Source organism: Physeter macrocephalus, chromosome 2, assembly GCF_002837175.3.
Source record: "Physeter macrocephalus isolate SW-GA chromosome 2, ASM283717v5, whole genome shotgun sequence".
Classification (NCBI taxonomy): domain Eukaryota; kingdom Metazoa; phylum Chordata; class Mammalia; order Artiodactyla; family Physeteridae; genus Physeter; species Physeter macrocephalus.
This window is the reverse complement of record NC_041215.1, coordinates 97,285,070-97,303,393: the sequence shown is the minus strand read 5'-3', so window position 1 is coordinate 97,303,393 and position 18,324 is coordinate 97,285,070. Positions and strand designations below refer to the sequence as shown.

At 34.0% G+C, this 18,324-nt stretch overlaps 1 long non-coding RNA gene across 2 annotated transcripts in view; it reads right to left on the bottom strand.

Annotated features, from left to right (window-relative positions):
- LOC129391413 (uncharacterized) overlaps positions 1 to 18,324 on the bottom strand; it is a 199,933-nt gene that overhangs the window by 41,087 nt on the left and 140,522 nt on the right. Inside the window, exon 3 of one of the 2 annotated variants that reach the window (XR_008615483.1) lies at positions 14,832 to 14,939. The exons of the other annotated variant lie outside the window; for it this stretch is intronic. This is a non-coding gene — a long non-coding RNA (uncharacterized lncRNA). Of the gene's footprint in view, positions 1 to 14,831; positions 14,940 to 18,324 lie in introns of those variants that run through there. 2 annotated transcript variants of the gene reach the window in all.

Genomic DNA, 18,324 nt, shown 5'->3' with positions numbered 1-18,324 from the left:
TTTCTTTTCCTATTGATATAATCAAGAGATGTTTTATCTCTAGCCTGTTGATGTGATAGAATACATTAATTGATTTTCAAATGTTGAAGCACTCATCTATTTGGAATAAATCACACTTGGTTGTGGTGTATAATTAGTTTATTTATTCCACTAATATTTTGTTTAAAAAGTTTGCATCTATGTTTGTGAGAGATATTTATAAGTAGTTGTCCTTTACTTTAATGTCTTTATTTGGTCTTGTTATTAGCATAATGCTGGACTCACAGAATGAGTTAGGAAGCATTCCCTCTGCTTTTATTTCCTGGAAGAGATTGCATAGATTTGGAATCATTTCTTTCTTAAATAGTATGTAGAATTCAGTAGTAAAACCGTCTTTGCTAGTGCTTCCTTTTTTGGTTGTTTATTGATTATTGGTCTAAATTCTTTAATAGCTACAGATTTATTCAGATTATCTATTTCTCCATGTGTGAGTTTTGTAGATTATATCTTTTAAGGAATTTCTCCATTTCCTCTAGGTTATCAAATCTGTAGGCATAAAATGGTTCATAACATTCCTTTATCACCTTTTTAATGTCTATGAGATCAGTACTGATTGTCCCTCTTTCATTTCTAGTATTAGTAACTTGTATCTACTCTTTTTTTCATGCTTACCCTAGCTAGAGGTTTACCAATTTTATTGATATTTCCACAGAACAAGTTTGTGGTTTCATTGGTTTTCTTTATTAATTTCCAGGAATTGGGTATTTCCTGTTATAAGCCACCTGAAATACTCACAAAACAGTATAGTATTATTTGAAAATTGACTTAGTTTAGTTGTAAATGTATACTGCAAACTATAGGGCAACAACTAGATTAAAAAATAAGTTTATTTGATATGGTAAGAAATGAGAGAAAATGGAATCATATAAAATTCTCAGTTAAAACTTGGGAAGGCAGAAAAAGAAGAGGAAAAACAGAAACAAGGAAGAATTGCAAGGAGTAGGAAATAGTTACAAATACAGTAGACATTAATCCAACTACATCAATGATCAGTTAAAATATAAATGGTCTAAATATACCAATTAAAATACAGAGACTGTCAGAACTGATAAAAAAAAAATGACCCAACTACATATTGTCTAAAAAAGGACTACTTTAAACACAATGAAACTGACAGATTAAAAGTAAGAGGATGGAGAAAAATGTAGCATGATAACACTAACAAAAATCAGAACAAAAAATAACCTCAGGTAGCTATATTAATTTCATAGAAAGACTACAGAGCAAGAGAAATTATCAGGGATAAAAAGGAGCATTACATAATCGTATGGGGGTCAATACTCCAAAGACACATATCTTTAATCTGCAAACACCTAACAACAGAGAGTCAAAATATGATATAAGGCAAAAACTGATATTTATATTAGTTGGAGATTTCAACACCTCTCTATCAGTAATTGACATATCCAACAGGCAAAAAAACCCAGTAAGGACATAGTTGAGCTGCAAAGCACCTCAATTAACTGGAGCTAATTGGCATTTATAGGATACTTCATCCAACAATAGCAGAATACACATTATTTTTAAGTTCACTTGGAACATTCATGAAGACAGGCCATGATCTGGGCCATAAAGAGCACCTAAAAAATTTTTAAAGTATATATCATACAAAGCATGCTCTAAGACCACAGTGGTATTAAACTAGAGATTAATAACTGAAAGACAGCTGGAAAATCCCCAAATATTGGGAAATTAAACAATGCAGTTCTAAACAGCATGTGAGTCAAAGAGGAAGTCTCAAGAGAAATGAAAAAATATTTTGAGCTACATGAAAATAAAAAGAAAACAAACTTTGTAAGATGCAGTAAAAGCAGTGTTTACAGGGATCAAATGCATATATTAGAAAAAAAGAAAGATCTAAAATCAGTAATCTAAACCCCCACTTTAGGAAACTAGAGAAAAAAGCAATATAAACTTAAAGCAAACAGTGTAAAAGAAATAATTAAAAGTAGAGTAGAAATACTATTTTTAAAATTTTTTATACATTTTATATTTTCACAATAATTTATTTCTGTGCTTTTTGTTTATTAATATATTTTAACCTGTCTTTCTGACCATTGATTTAATTTTATAGATGATATGAATTATTTAATTAATTGTTATTCAATACTTTTAGTTTTAATTTGATCATCTATTGCCAAGAATCATCTAGAATTTTAAAACCAAGTTAGAACAAATTTTTGAGATTGTAATTACTTTCTTACTTTGTTATACCGGTTAATGCAAATTGATACAATTTGCAATCAGTGTTATTTGTATAGGTTTCCTTTGTGGCTATTACAGTTTCATGCTTTAGGAAAATTCTAGGAAAATTTTTGTATTTTTTTCAGATATATCATATTTCCTTGTTACTGTATTAATGGGGAGGAGCAGGGCTTGCATCTCCTCATCCTGCATTGGCCTCAGTAATGTGCCCTTCTCAGTGACACTTCCCTCACGAAAGCAAAAATGTGCCTCGTATATTTAAAGTGTCCTGGGGAGAGAAACAGATCCTTCCATACCTCCGGTGGGGGCTGACTTCTGATCTGAATCAGTGCCAATACTGTATCTACGAATGCTTCTTACTCTTCCCCCCAAAAAGATACCTTTTATTTCTACTCCTCCCTCAGAAAAAGTGGATTTTTGCCTGGGTCATTGAGGGCAAGGGAGTTCCAGCCTCTTATCCAAAGGCTCAAAGCTTTCTTATTAGAGAAAGGTCAAGCAAATAGGTGGTGTTTTTATCTACTCACTACTATTCCTATTTGTATAATATCTACATTTTAATGATTCATAACATTCATAATCTTTTGCCAAATCAGAACTACAGCAGTTGTTTATTCTGAGATCCACAACTCTCTAACAGTTACTGTAGATCAGGAATTCATGACTATCTTGGTTGAATAATTTGACTCCAGGTTTCTTAAGAGGTTGCACTCACGTCAGCCAGGATGCAGTCCTTTGAAGGCTTCCCTGGAGCTGGATGATCTCCTTCCAAGGTAACTCATTCACATGTTTTGCCAAGTTGGTGCTAGATGTTGGTTTATTCTCCTGGGCCCCCAGACAGGGCTACTTGAGTTTTCCTCACCACCTGATGACTGGTTTCCCTGAAACTGAGCGGTCCAATTTCATCACTGATAACTTACCATGAGTTTCTCCATTTATTTCTTGGTTGACTGAAGTTAGTCCAGTTGTAGTTTCAAAATGAAGGGCTCAGAGAAACAAAATTCCATGAGTTCTTGCATGTCAGAAATGTTTGGCAATATGGAAAATTTCAGCCATACTTTTTTTCATTCAGTGCTTTATTATTTTTACTTTCTCATTTTCTATTTTCTCATCTCTTATTTGATGTCTGTGACTATGTTCTAACACTGTCTACTCTAATTTGTGCTTGCTACAAAAAGGCCCTCTGTTCTGGGACTTCTTTTTCTTTCCTGAATTCTGCCAGTCCATATGTCATCTCCTCTTGTCTCACCTTATTTTCTCTTAGGTCTTGTAAATTTGATGAATTTTCGTATTCTACACGTAGTAGATTCAATATTGTTCTCCACAAATTCATGCCCATCCAGAGCTTCAGAATTCGATCTTAGATGGAAATAAGATCTTAACAGATGTTGTTAAGCTGAGGTTATATTGGATTAGGGTGGCTCCTATAAGAGTAATGGGTGTTCTTATAAGAAGGGAACAAATACTGAGATGTACACAGAGAAGAAGGCCATGTGAACACAGAGGCAGACTGGAACAAAAAGACTATAACCTAGGATTGCTGGGACACACCAGAAGCTAGAAAAACACAATGAAGGATTTTTCTCTAAAGTCTTACAAAGGAGTGTAGCCCTGCCACCACCTATTTCAGATTTCAGTACTCAGTCCTTCTGTGGGTGAATAAATTACTGTTGTTTTTAAGCTACCAAATCTGTGGTAATGTTACTGCAGCCCTAGGAGACTAAAATACTACATGTGATGTATTATTATTTTTTTAATTTATGGACAAAATTTTTAGCATACTGCTTTTATCTTTTCTCTGATATTATTAATCTGCTGCATTTATACTTCTATTTGTTTATCTTGCCTCTTTTTTTTTAGAAATCTATTAATTTAAAATGTATTCTGATTTATTTTCAATTTATTAATCACTACTCAGTGGAGTAAGAGCCTTCATATTCAAGAATGTTTCCCTGTTTACTTTTTAATTGAATTACAATTTATTTGGGTATAAAATTCCCTTTTATTTTTCTTAGAATATTTTGACTTTTCTCCATTTCTAGCATTCAAATTTTTTTCATTCCAATTTTATCTTAGTCCATTTTACTTGTGTTCTTTCTGTTTTAATTATAGCAGAAAATTTTCCTTACCATGAAGTTGAATAAATTCACCAATATATACCTTGTTCTCTACTTATTCTAGAACATCATGTATTTTTTCACCTACAATTTCAGTTCTTCATTTCAAAAATGTGTTTTTCTTTCCCTAATATATCTGTGAATATACACTATCTTCAACTGATCCTATTCTCTTCTCAGGGCTAGTAATTATGTTTAGCTGGATCTTCTTTACCATTCATAGCTCCCAATGAATTCCACTATAACACAGGTATTGTGTGATGACTTGGCATGTATTGCAGAACAGGTGACTGTGATTAATAGTTTTAATTATGGTTGCTGCTCCTCTTCTTTCTACTCTTGATTCTTTTTGGCCTTTTGAGTAAGAAGAATCATTCATACCCAATAAAATAATCTATTTATATATTTACCTCTAAATCTATCCTTCATCCTTCTTTTCTAGTTGAAACTAGGTATATAGCTAATCATATATTAGAGATATATAATGCTGTACAGGATTGAATTGAATTCTGTACAGTCGCTGTCCTTATGAAGATTATGGTCAAGGAGTACTTGATCCAAAGACTCTCATCAATAAGACAGTCAACAAAGTCAAAAATCACAAAAATAAATACCATTTCTGAACAGGCAGCAAGATAATTGTGTCACCAAAGCTGAAGTGCATCTTCCTATTTTCTGGTTGCTTACCAAGCCTGTTTACCACTACTCCTTCTTAATTTACTCTTTTAACTCACAACAACCTCCAATTCCTTAATATACATAAGAGTGCCTCTGACCTTTTCAAACTGAAAGAACATAATTTAGTAATTCCATGAAAAGAAAAAAGAAACATTAATCTGAAAGCTTGATTTGATATGGAGGATATTTTGCAGTAGATAGACCATGATGTGAAACTGTACAGATAAGATGTTGTTGTCATTATTCAGGTCAGAGAAATGACATTTTAAATTAGATTGGCAGTATCCAGGATAAAGAGAAATGAAAGAACCACTGTGTTTGACTGATGAATCCATTCATAAGTCAAGAGCTCTATTATTAGACACAATTTTTAGGCATTATCATTAGTTATTAATATTAGACATAAGATGCCTAATGTTAAGAGCTAACATAGAACAGTCTACATTTTAAGACACTGGAACTTATTGTAAGAATGGCAATGCCTGTTTTGGAATTTCACTCTTAGTATTCTAGAAACCAGCATAATGTTGCAGAAATCTAGCAAATCAACTGTTGATAAATAGACTTAAGATTTGTTTGTACATCAGCTTAGAATGAACTGGCTCTGTACTGAGCATTTCTTATTCTTATAATAGGAATTCCACTTTCCTTTTATAAACCCCCAGTTTATAATGATTCATAACATTCATAATCTTTTGCCAAATCAGAACTACAGCAGTTGTTTATTCTGAGATCCACAACTCCCCAGTCTATATATTTCTAGGATTGGCAATCATAGTACCCTACTGCTTGATATAGTGGTGAGCATATGACCAAATAGTGGTTAAGTATGTTTAAACATCTTCCTGCCCACAGGATTTGGACAAAATGGTAGGCACATAATACAGAGACTATTAGAATATTTTACTGGAAATTTTAAACCAGATTCAGAGACTGCTTTCTCTTTGAGTAATCCTTTAAATTTCTTATATTTCTCCAGTCCAGTGTTCTCATTCTTTCAATGCTTAGAGAAAATTCCCCAAAAATGGGAAGAAGGAAGGAGAAAAAAGTCATAAATAGAGTGAAAAATGTGGCAATGTGATGACAAACAAGATGCTATGCCGATGGCTTTGAAGATGGAAGAAGGTGCATGATCCAAGGAATGCATTTGGAGAAAATAAAAAATGGCAATAAAATGGATTATCCTCTAGAGCCTCCAGAGGGAGGTAGTCCTCCTGACACCTTGACTTTAGCTCAGTGAAACTGATTTCAGAGTTCTAGTCTCCAGAACTGTAAGATAGGTAGGTAGATAGATAGATAGATAGTAGATAGATAAACAGACAGGTAGATAGAACACTTATTTAGTTTTAATGACAAAGTTATGCTAAATTTTAATGATGAATTAGAATGTTTCACGTAACTTTCTATACTTTTGAAACTTTTATAATGATGTAAGGATTTTCTATTCCTTGAATTTTGCTCTATGTCTTTAGAATTTTATTGAATGAGGTTAAATTTTCAATTATTCTACCAATATTAACTATTTTGAATATACTTTGATGAGTGTTACAATTATGCACCTCTACAGGGTGTGATTCTGATTTTCTTTATTATATATAATATGAATATCTTGTGAAATTCCAACTAGAAGAGCCAACTGGTCAGCATTCCTGACTAGAATTCTAGAGAATAGAATTCATTTTTGAATGAAAGCAATAAAATGATTCCTTATGAGTTTGTATGTATAAATTCTGAAATGCTACTTCATAGAGCAGAAACAGATGAAGAGGTCAGGTTGTTATAAGCTAATGAGAAATAAATTGCTATAATCAGTGACCTAACATTGCCTGAAGGATTTCTCTCTACAGTAATAGATTCAGCTGGCAAAGGGTCTTAATGTTGCTGTTTGAAAGTCCTGTTTGGCATTTGTAATATTATTCTAAAGTTTGATTACATCGTGGACAAGTTAATCTATTACAAAGCACTTGCCTGAAGTGATTTGATTTTAATGTTTCATAAGTAGCCAGTTGTATGGCACTAGAAGTATAATTGGCTTACTCCTTACTATTAGGATGACTTCTTTTCATTCTTTTATAAATCAGTTTTTGCTCTGGTCTTTTGGGCAATACTATATCATATGATTTGTTTTGTTATTGTTTTTTGATTTTTATTTTCCTGCTCTTTGTTTTTTACTTTGAAAAAAAATGTTTATCACTTAGAAGTCTATTAATTTAAACTTACTTTTGACAGTTATTTATTGAAGATTTATTTCAAAACTTAAACATTGTTACCTAGGATCAATAGGGTATTTTCTATTTGTTGATTTTTTTTTTTTTGTCACTCATTTTAAATATTTTCTTTGCACCTAGGGGTGATTAAAAACTAACAGTTCCTTTATAGATTAAAATTAAAAACAAATAAAACAAAAACTTAAATGAGGAAGTCATTACAGCAGTCATAGGAAACCATGATTTCACTGTAATATAATCAGTACTGTTTACATCACATATTTCCATTTTTCTTCCTATTAGACACAGGGTAAGAATGCAGTTCCTGGTCTTCTTGAATGGGTCATATGACTATATCTGTTCAACCAACAGGAAATTTGTTGACGTAACTCACTCTTGCATTCTATTGCCCTGATGTGCTTCAGATAGCAATTGCTCTGTCAGCCTGGGTCCATGGGAAAGAGCCATAGAGAAGAATCTCTAAATGATCTGCAGTCAACAAGTAGCCTGAGAATCAAACATTTATTGTTATAAGCCACAAAAATCTTGGCTTATTTATTACTGCAGAATAACCTAGATTATTCTACCTAGTAGATCCATTATAGATAGATAGATAGATGATAGATAGATAGATAGGTAGATAGAAAAAATTATTTTAATCATGTAAACTGATAGGATTAATCTTTTTCCAGGTACCTAATTGAAATTCAGTCTACTTATGTTTTGCTCTTTGTCTTCTAAATGCAAACTTGAAATAAGTGTTATTTCACATGACATAACTCTAACTTTTCCCATTAAAATGAATCTTTTCTTATAGCTCACTATGTATATGGAAACATAATAGGATACACTGTATAAAAAGAAAACCATCAGGGAACTCATAAGTCCAAAATCAGGAGGACGTACAGGGTCATATATGAGTTGTCTAAAAAAAATCTTCTTCCTTCAAAACCAGGGAGCTGCACTGATAAAATTTTAGTAACTTCTTCTACTGATATTATTGTAAGGGCTTCTATAAATAGTTCTTTAAAATTCCACAAAGATAATTTTCAAGCTCATTTAGGAGGATGAATAGAAATGCATAATTTGAGACATAGAATATACTTTTTAACATTTCATAGATACCCCTTTTACTGATTTGGGCTGCAGTTATATATTTTTCACTCTTGTTAAACTTATGAAAATATTGGTTGACCATTGTAAAGCAATTATACTCCAATAAAGATGTTAAAAAAAATGTTGGTTGAAACAACAATAAAATAAGTGAACTTTAATATATTTTAGTATATTTTTATTTGGACAGCATTTCCACATAAAATTTAAAATGATGTTCAATAAGGAATATAAATAAATAGGGAAAATATTAATTAGAAAATCTTGGTATGTGGAATCTAAAAAGATGATAGAAATGAACTTATTTACAAAACAGAAACAGACTCACAGACTTCAAAAACAAACTTGTGGTTAACAAAGGGGAAAGGTGGGGGGAGGGATAAATTAGGAGTTTGGGATTAACATATACACACTACTATATATAAAATAGATAATCAACACGAACCTACTGTATAGCACAGGGAACTCTACTCAATATTCTGTAATAATCTATATGGGAAAAGAATCAGAAAAAAATTGGATATATGCATATGCATAACTGAACCACTTTGGTGTACACTAGAAACTAACATAACATTGTAAATCAACTATACCCCAATACAAAATAAAAATTAAATTAAAAAAAAAGAAAGCTTGTGTATATTTTGTGTGTTTTCTACCTATCACAGATGTTTAAAATAATGTAAATAATAATGATTAAAAATTTCTTCCAGGTTCTGATACTGACTTGTGTTCTCCTGGAAGGAGTATAATATAAAATTTTGGAGAATAAAAATTTAAATTAGAAAGAAATGACTTTGATAAAAGAGCCAGAGATTTTATTTTCCTCTTCAGCATAGAGAGTAAGTGAAGAGTGAGGAACAATTTATATCAAATGAGTGCTTATGAAGAATTATGCCATCCTTATAACTTTTATATCTATATAAAACTGATATACTTCTATATAATTATGCCAGTTTTAACTTGATATTAATCTAGGAGGAGAGGTGCTATGGCAGGATACATTTAACATTTGTGTGTGCTGCCACCTGAATCAATTATCCAACTAGTCATATAAATTCTGGGTAGAAACCACAAGAACCTGTGCACATACACATAAAGATGAATCCTCTTCTATAAGAATTGCTTTTAGAATTTATTGTATATGCTTTCAACGCAAGAGGGAGGGGATACGGGGATATATGTATACGTGTCGCTGATTCACTTTGTTATACAACAGCAACTAACACAACAACGTAAAGCAATTATACTCCAGTAAAGATGTTTAAAAAAAAAGTGAGTTACTCTTTGTCAAAATGTAAATAGAGTCATGAATAACAGAAGATATAAAATTTTCTCTGTCATGTGATAAATGAGATGATTTTATTTTAAAAATTACTTAAAATAACATCAACTGTCCCATTAAACTTGAAAAAAAGAGAAAAATAAAATTGAGAATATGCCTGGTAACTTCCAACTATTTCTAAAACTCAGCACACTATCATTTCAGTTTCTAGTAGCCTCCAATTTATTTTAACTAGATGTGAATCTGTTTTCATATGATTTTAAAAGGCATATCCTAGGAGTCATGAAGAACAAAAAGCAGCTACTGCAGAGGGTCTAGGTAGCCAAACAGGTGCAAGAAGATAAGAGTATGGCCTTAACCAAAGACAGAAAGTGCACTCAAATCCTCCCTCCAGTGATTATTGAAACCTGCCCAGTGCGATCTTCAAGAGAGCAAGTTGGTGCTAAGTGATCTTCCTGGAGAGATTTTAGTAAAATCAGAAGTAAATATCTGAACAAATCCAACAGAGGATATGGAATTCTGGGACCCCCATTGTCTATGTCCTAATGGCAATATCTGAAAGAGTGATACAGAGGATTTCTCTTTTAAAGACTGACCACTTGAACAAGCTGCTTCCTATTAGTGTGCAGGTTTAATGGCCAGGAGATATAGCCTTAATGATAACAAAAACATTCTTTGGCTTTCTTCGCCAGGCCTGACATTATTTTGCAAACCAAACCAAAACAGACCAAAAAATCCCCTTCAAGTTTTAGGAGATTCCTATTGAATTTGCATTTAGAGAATACATGGTCTCAGAACAGCTTTTTCACCACATTGCAATGATCAATGATCTCTCAGGAAATAAATGGGAAAGACTCACTGTGTCAATTACACATTGACATGGAAAATTCCATCATTTAGGGTATGTCACTTGCAATGCAATTCTTCCAGATTTCTATTCAGGGTGTTTTTATAATTAAAAGGGATAGGAATATAACTTTGGTTTAAATTAGTTACTGTTCCTTCAGCTGAAGATCCCAAAGATAGGGGGAAAATCTCTAACTCAAAGAAGAGTAACTAGCCTTAGAGAAGGCTTCTGGTTGTCCCGGCTTGAGTCATGTGACAACTACTTGATAAATAAATGAGACGATTCCTTATTGAGCACTCTCAGTGCCCATTAGAACAGAAGGAAGTACCATGTGTTTGAGAGTCTCCTCAAGTATCTTCTTTTCCTCCTCTCCCAGAAAGGATAACTGTATTTTTTTGGCATACTGAGGGATAAAGTGTTGAAAAGCATGAAAAATGATGTCTACTAGACTCTTCTTTCTCTTCACTATATTTGCTTTTAGTTTGTGTTTATTTGTTTTAAACAGAAAATTTAAAAATTACATTTCAATAAATTGTGATGAGGGTAAGAAAGATGATAACTTAAAAAAATGAAAACCATTTATTTTTGTATTTTATTTTAAAGTTATTATTGGATCTATACATGTTAAGGTTATTAATGTTCATAAATGCTTAAAACCACAATTTTTTTAGAACTTAATAGTAACACAACACAAAGTTATATTTGAAGTCAATGTTAGTAGATAATGCTTTATTAAATTTTATATACCAAGTTCCAATTTTTCATATTTTCTTTTTTGTCTAAAATGTCCTAGATTCTATTCAAAGTTGACCTCTGCAATGAAATTTTAATGAAAATTTTGGTTTGGTTATTTGACCCTGGCTTAATTCCTATTTCTTCTACTGCCTATTCCTCTACATTACCACATTGCTTTTTCCATTTTTTTAATAGACTTTTATTATTTTTCTTATTGTCTAACAGTTTGCTTGTTAGTAATTTTCTTTACTAAATTCATGGAGGAAAAAACTTCACACAAACTATTTGAACAATTGACTGAATTTTTGTTGCTCATTCTTTAACCTTCTCAAGGTGTACGCTGAGACGAATGCTTTATAAACAACAGTAAAGATAGTGAATAATTAAGAAAATCACCTGGTTTATATTGTCTAAAATAAGCTAATATTAAACTATATTTTTAATTAGAAATTACACAGGATATTCCAATAACATTTATATTTAAGAAATGCTACTTGCTGCCCCTGTTTAAAAAACAGAATTTGTATTTTTCACAATCTGGTAGATCCAACAATTTAAGATTGAGCTTTGGGAAAGTTTTAGATTAAACTGAAATACTACTTTTATAGCTGCTCTCATTAGATTTTATTTACTTTTTTCAAACTGAAAGCATTTTAATTATATTTACAAAACCAGTAAGTTTAAAAATCATGGATACTAATTGCCTGAGGCCATAGCTACCTAACATAGGAAACATATTACCAACAGTTTAGATTATTATCAAAAGAAAGACAAGTATATTTATATCAACTCCTCTGTAGCATATTAAGTAAAACAAATCAGAAGAAGTAGCATGTTAGCAGTAATCTCAAAAAAACCCAATTATCTTAACAAAAAAATTTTCAGGTAAAATAATGTAAACATGTCAAGAAAGCTGATTTTAAAATACAATTCTAGTAATAGAAGTGCTTCTTAAAAGAAATGCCAAAATTGAGGCAACAACAGTATTTTGTTTTGCAAAGTCAGAGTGACTGCAAAACCAAAATTAAAACTATTCTTCAAGATAAAATATTAGTAATTGCATCATATGGAGTTTTTAAAAAAATGGAATCTAAAGTTTGTGTATATGTGTGCATATGCATAGGTATTTATATATGTGTATGCATACACAAATATATATACAAACACATATCAGACAAGCACTATACAAAGAGGATGAAATGTAGTACCCAATACTTCAATAGATCATGACATTTATATGCTTTATGTCTAATTCTGTCATCAGTTTTTCAAAACCCAAAGGACATGTATTTAACCAGAGTCTGAAATGTAAATGAAGTTCTGACAGCCTTAGATCAAAGACAGAAGGACAGAAAACTTCTTCAGTAAGTCTCCAAGGAAGAAGTCACAGTTATATAAACAGCTAAAGTATAATATTTCCACATCACAAATTATGTTAAATTTATCCTTGGCAGGAGAACTCAGAGATAGCCTTAAGCCAAGGCAGGAAGTTGGTTAAGAGACTTGCACTTGGTTAATACATTTGGATGTTCTAGTTAGTACCCATGGCAAATCTCCTTGATAAGGTATAGGCTAAAAGATACTAAAATCAAAAGGATTTTGACTCCTTGGGCTCAGGAGACAGAATCCTTAAATGCTTATCTGAATTATTTACTGATTTCTAATTCAGAAGAAACAAGTTAATACTAATATTAGTGAAAAGACCAAATTAAAGATGGTTGACTAGAATTCATTAAAAAAGCAATCAATTTTGAAGTCTGCTTTCGGAACCCTTGTTAAAAGAAGGAAAAGGGGGAAATCCTGATTTAATTCTCTCTTTTTTTTTTGAATTTAGAGTGTAATATATCATTTCCATTAGGAACCAGAGTAAAAGACATGGTCCTCTTAAGTATATTAATATGAAAATACCCTTCATTTACCCAGTTGAAGAAAAATATTTAAAAATATGTATATATCCCTGAAAATATAAAAGTTTAGATATGAAATAAAATTGGAATAAAACAATAAACGTATCAAAATTTAAAAGTCATATTAATACAGATATTGCATCTTATATGTCCACATACATGGATGCCAGTCACTATTTATAGGTAGGCTCATTTATGTGGCAGACTGTAAAGAAACTTTTTTTTTTTTTTTTTTGCAGTATGCGGGCCTCTCACTATTGTGGCCTCTCCCATTGCGGAGCACAGGCTCCGGACGCGCAGGCTCAGCGGCCATGGCTCTGCTGCATGTGGGATCTTCCCGAATCGGGGCACGAACCCGTGTCCCCTGCATCGGCAGGCGAACTCTCAATCACTGTGCCACCAGGGAAGCCCAAGAAACCTATTTTAAGATACGGAGGTTTTCTCACATATCGTGATGAATTCTCTGAGCTAAATCTCAATTTTTTCCAGTCAAAATGGCGGAAGTGATATTTCATGTCTGATTGTTACAGGATTGGTGCCACTTACTAAAATACTTTTGTGAAATTAATTAACAGAATGAGTCCCAATATGTATTTTGATTTCAGAAAGAAACATGATTTAGTGACAAATAAGTCAGTTCTTCCTTTCATATGTAAGTAATAACTAATAGTGTTGTCCAGAAATAGAAAAGTAGATCCCTTTTCAAGTACATGCTAAGTTCCAGGTTTCAAGACAGTACAATGAGCACAAGCTGCCATCACACTACCCTGTGCGAAACATAGACGTGAACAAAAATAAGTTTAGCCTAAGTGACTATCCACTCCCAAACCAGGAAAATTATCAGGTGGCCAGACAGACAGTGTGGAATTGCAGTGGGGATGAAAGCAAGCAGGGTAGAGTGAAACAGCCCTGAGAATGACAGTCCAGAGCCTATGAGAGAAACCATGGCCCAAGATGGGCACAACACAGAGGCAGCTTAGCTCCTGCGGTGGTGGGAGCTAAGAGCAGAAGAAGCAAAGAGGCCATAGGCAGAGGACTGCTTGGAAAAGCAAAATCGGGTTTGCACATGCTGACTCTCTCTTGAAGCAAGACAACTCCCTAAGGAGACCCTGTCTAAGGCACAAGCAGTGCCTATTCGATGGGTAAAGACAAGGAAGACAGCAGCAACTGAACAATAGTAATATCAAATAAAACAACATGAGGAAAAGAATCTGTGCATTTAATGATGGTAAAAAGACAAGCCAACAACAAATACAGACTATAATGATTTTAATACAGTTTAACTCAACATATTAAAATAACACAATACAATACGATTAAATTTTTGAGAAAAATATCACAAATCCACAACCATACTGAGAGATATTAACACAGCTCCTTCTCTCTCAAATAAATAAATCAAGACAAGAAGTAAATAGTGTTTGAGCAACTTAATAATAATGATGAACAGGTACAAGGTAATAGATTAATTGATTCATTCAAAAATATTTATTGATGTGGCTGGTGCTCTGAGCTTCCGGGGCGATGTGTAGTGACTTCCATAGGGCTGAGTATGGGGCAGAGGCCCTTGCCCGACTGGAAGGCAGAAGTTCCTTGAAAGAAATAGAACCACATCTGTTTGCTGATGAAGATTCACCTGTGCATGGTTCCTGCATGACCTCATGCCAATACAGCAACACACAGTAATGGTATTCTGCACGTTCTTGAGTAAGTTTAAGAGCGTTCCGTTAGGAGACTGGTTAAAGATGGCAGAGTAGAAGGATGTGTACTCACTCCCTCTTGCGAGAGCACCGAAATCACAACTAACTGCTGAAAAACAATCGACAGGAAGACATTGGAACTCACCAAAAAGGTACCCCACAACGAAAGACAAAGGAGAATCCACAATGAGACGGTAGGAGGGGCGCAATCACAATAAAATCAAATCCCATAACTGCTGGGTGGGCGACTCACAAACTGGAAAACACTTATACCACAGAAGTCCACCCACTGGGGTGAAGGTTCTGAGTCCCACGTCAGGCTTCCCAACCTGGGAGTCCAGCAACGGGAGGAGGAATTCCTAGAGAATCAGACTTTGAAGCCTAGTGGGATTTGATTGCAGGACTTTGACAGGACTGGGGGAAACAGAGACTTCACTCTTGGAGGGAACACACAAAGTAGTGTGCCCAGTGGGACCCAGGGGAAGGAGCAGTGACACCAGGGGAGACTGAACCAGACCTACCTGCTAGTGTTGGAGGGTGTCCTGCAGAGGCAGGGGGTGGCTGTGGCTCACTGGGAGGACAAGGACACTGACAGCAGAAGTTATGGGACGTACTCCTTGGCATGAGTCCTCCCAGAGTCTGCCATTAGCCCCACTAAAGAGATGGGTAGACTCCAGTGTTTGGTCACCTTAGACCAAACACCCAACAGGGAGGGAACGCAGCCCCAGCCATCAGCAGAAAGCAGATTAAAGTTTTATTGAGCTCTGCCCACCACAGCAACACCCAGTTCTACCCACCACCAGTCCCTTCCATCAGGAAACTTGCAAAAGCCTCTTAGATAGCCTCATCCACCAGAGGGCAGACAGCAGAAGCAAGAAGAACTAAAATCCTGCAGTGTGTGGAACAAAAACTACAATCACAGAAAGAAAGACAAGATGAAAAGGGAGAGGGCTATGTACCAGATGAAGGAACAAGATAAAACCCCAGAAGAACAACTAAATGAAGTGGAGATAGGCAACATTCCAAAAAATCTTTTCAGAATAATGATAGTGAAGATGATCAAGGACCTCGGAAAAAGAATGGAGGCAAAGATTAAGAAGATGTAAGAAATGTTTAACAAACACCTAGAAGAATAAAAGAACAAACAAACAGAGATGAACAATACAATAACTGAAATGAAAAATACACTGGAAGGAATCAGTAGCACAATAACTGAGGCAGAAGAATGGTTAAGTGACCAGGAAGACAGAATGGAGGAATTCACTGCTGTGGAACAGAATAAAGAAAAAAGAATGAAAAGAAATGAAGGCCGCCTAAGAGACCTCTGGGACAACATTAAAGGCAACAACATTCACATTATAGGGGTCCCAGAAGGAGAAGAGAGAAAGAAGGGCCAGAGAAAATATTTGAAGAGATTATAGTCGAAAACTTCGCTAACATGGCAAAGGAAATAGCCACCCAAGTGTAGGAAGTGCAGAGAGTCCCAGGCAGGATAAAGCCAAGGAGAAACATGCTAAGACACATAGTAATCAAATTTATAAAAAGTAAAGACAAAGAAAAATTATTGAAAGAAACAAGGGAAAATGACAAATAATATACAAGGGAACTCCAACAAGGTTAACAGCTGATTCCTAAGCAGAAATTCCATAAGCCAGAAGGGAGTGGCATGATATATTTAAAGTGATGAAAGGGAAGAATCTACAACCAAGATGACTCTACCCTGCAAGGATCTCATTCAGATTCGATGGAGAAATCAAAAGCTTTACAGACAGCAAAAGCTAAGAGAATTCAGCACCACAAAACCAGCTCTACAACAAATGCTGAAGGAACTTCTCTAAGTGTGAAACACAAGAGAATAAAAGACTTACAAAAACAAACCCATAACAATTAAGAAAATGGTAATAGAAACATACATATCGATAATTACCTTAAACATGAAAGGATTAAATGCTCCAACCAAAAGACACAGGCTTGCTGACCTCAATACATAAGGCAACTGCTAACAGCTATAAAAAAGGAAATCGACAGTAACACAATAATACTGGGGGACTTTAACACCTCACTTACACCAATGGACAGATCATCTAAACAGAAAATTAATAATGAAACACAAGCTTTAAGTGACACAAAAGACCAGAGAGATTTAATTGATATTTATAGGACATTCCATCCAAAAACAGCACATTACACTTTCTTCTCAAGTGCACACGGAATATTCTCCAGGATAGATCACATCTTGGGTCACAAATTAAGCCAGAACAAATTTAAGAAAACTGAAATCATAACAAGCATCTTTTCTAACCACAACACTACAAGATTAGAAATCAATTACGGGGAAAAAAAATGTAAAAAACACAAACACATGGAGGCTAAACAGTATGTTACTAAATAACCAAGAGATCAGTGAAGAAATCAAAGAGGAAATTTAAAAATACCTACAGACAAATTACAACGAAAACATGATGATTCAAAAGAAGATAAACAAAATTGATAAACCATTAGCCAGACCCATCAAGAAAAAGTGGGAGAGGACTCAAATCAATAAAATTAGAAATGAAAAAAGAGAAGTTACAACAGACACGACAGAAATAACAAGCATCGTAAGAGACTACTGCAAGCAACTCTATGCCAATAAAATGGACAACCTGGAAGAAAAGGACAAATTCTTAGAAAGGTATAACCTTCCTAAACTGAACCAGGAAGAAATAGAAAATATGAACAGACCAATCACAAGTAACGAAATTGAAACTGTGATTAAAAAGCTTCCAACAAACAGAAGTCCAGGACCAGATGGCTTCACAGGTGAATTCTATCAAACATTTAGAGAAGAGCAAACATCCAACCTTCTCAAACTCTTCCAAAAAACTGCAGAGGAAGGAACACTCCCAAACTCATTCTATGAGGCCACCATCACCCAGATGCCAAAACCAGACAAAGGTACTACAAAAAAAGAAAATTACAGACCAATATCACTGATGAATATAAATGCAAAAATCCTCAACAAAATACTAGCAAACAGAATCCAACAGCACATTAAAATGATCATACACCATGATCAAGTGGGATTTATCCCAGGGATGCAAGGATTCTTCAATATGAAAATCAATCAATGTGATATACCATATTAACAAATTGAAGAATAAAAACCATAAGATCATCCCAATAGATGCAGAAAAAGCTTTGGACAAAATTCAACACCCATTTATGATAAAAAACTCTCCAGAAAGTGGGCATAGAGGGACCCTACCTCAACATAATAAAGGCCATATACGACAAATGCACAGCAAATATCACTCTCAATAGTGAAAAACTGAAAGCATTTCCTCTAAGATCAGGAACAAGATAAGGTTGTCCACTCTCACCACTATTATTCAACATAGTTTTGGAAGTCCTAGTCACAGCAATCAGAGAAGAAAAAGAAATAAAAGGAATACAAATTGGAAAAGAAGTAAAACTGTCACTGTTTGCAGATGACATGATACTATACATAGAGA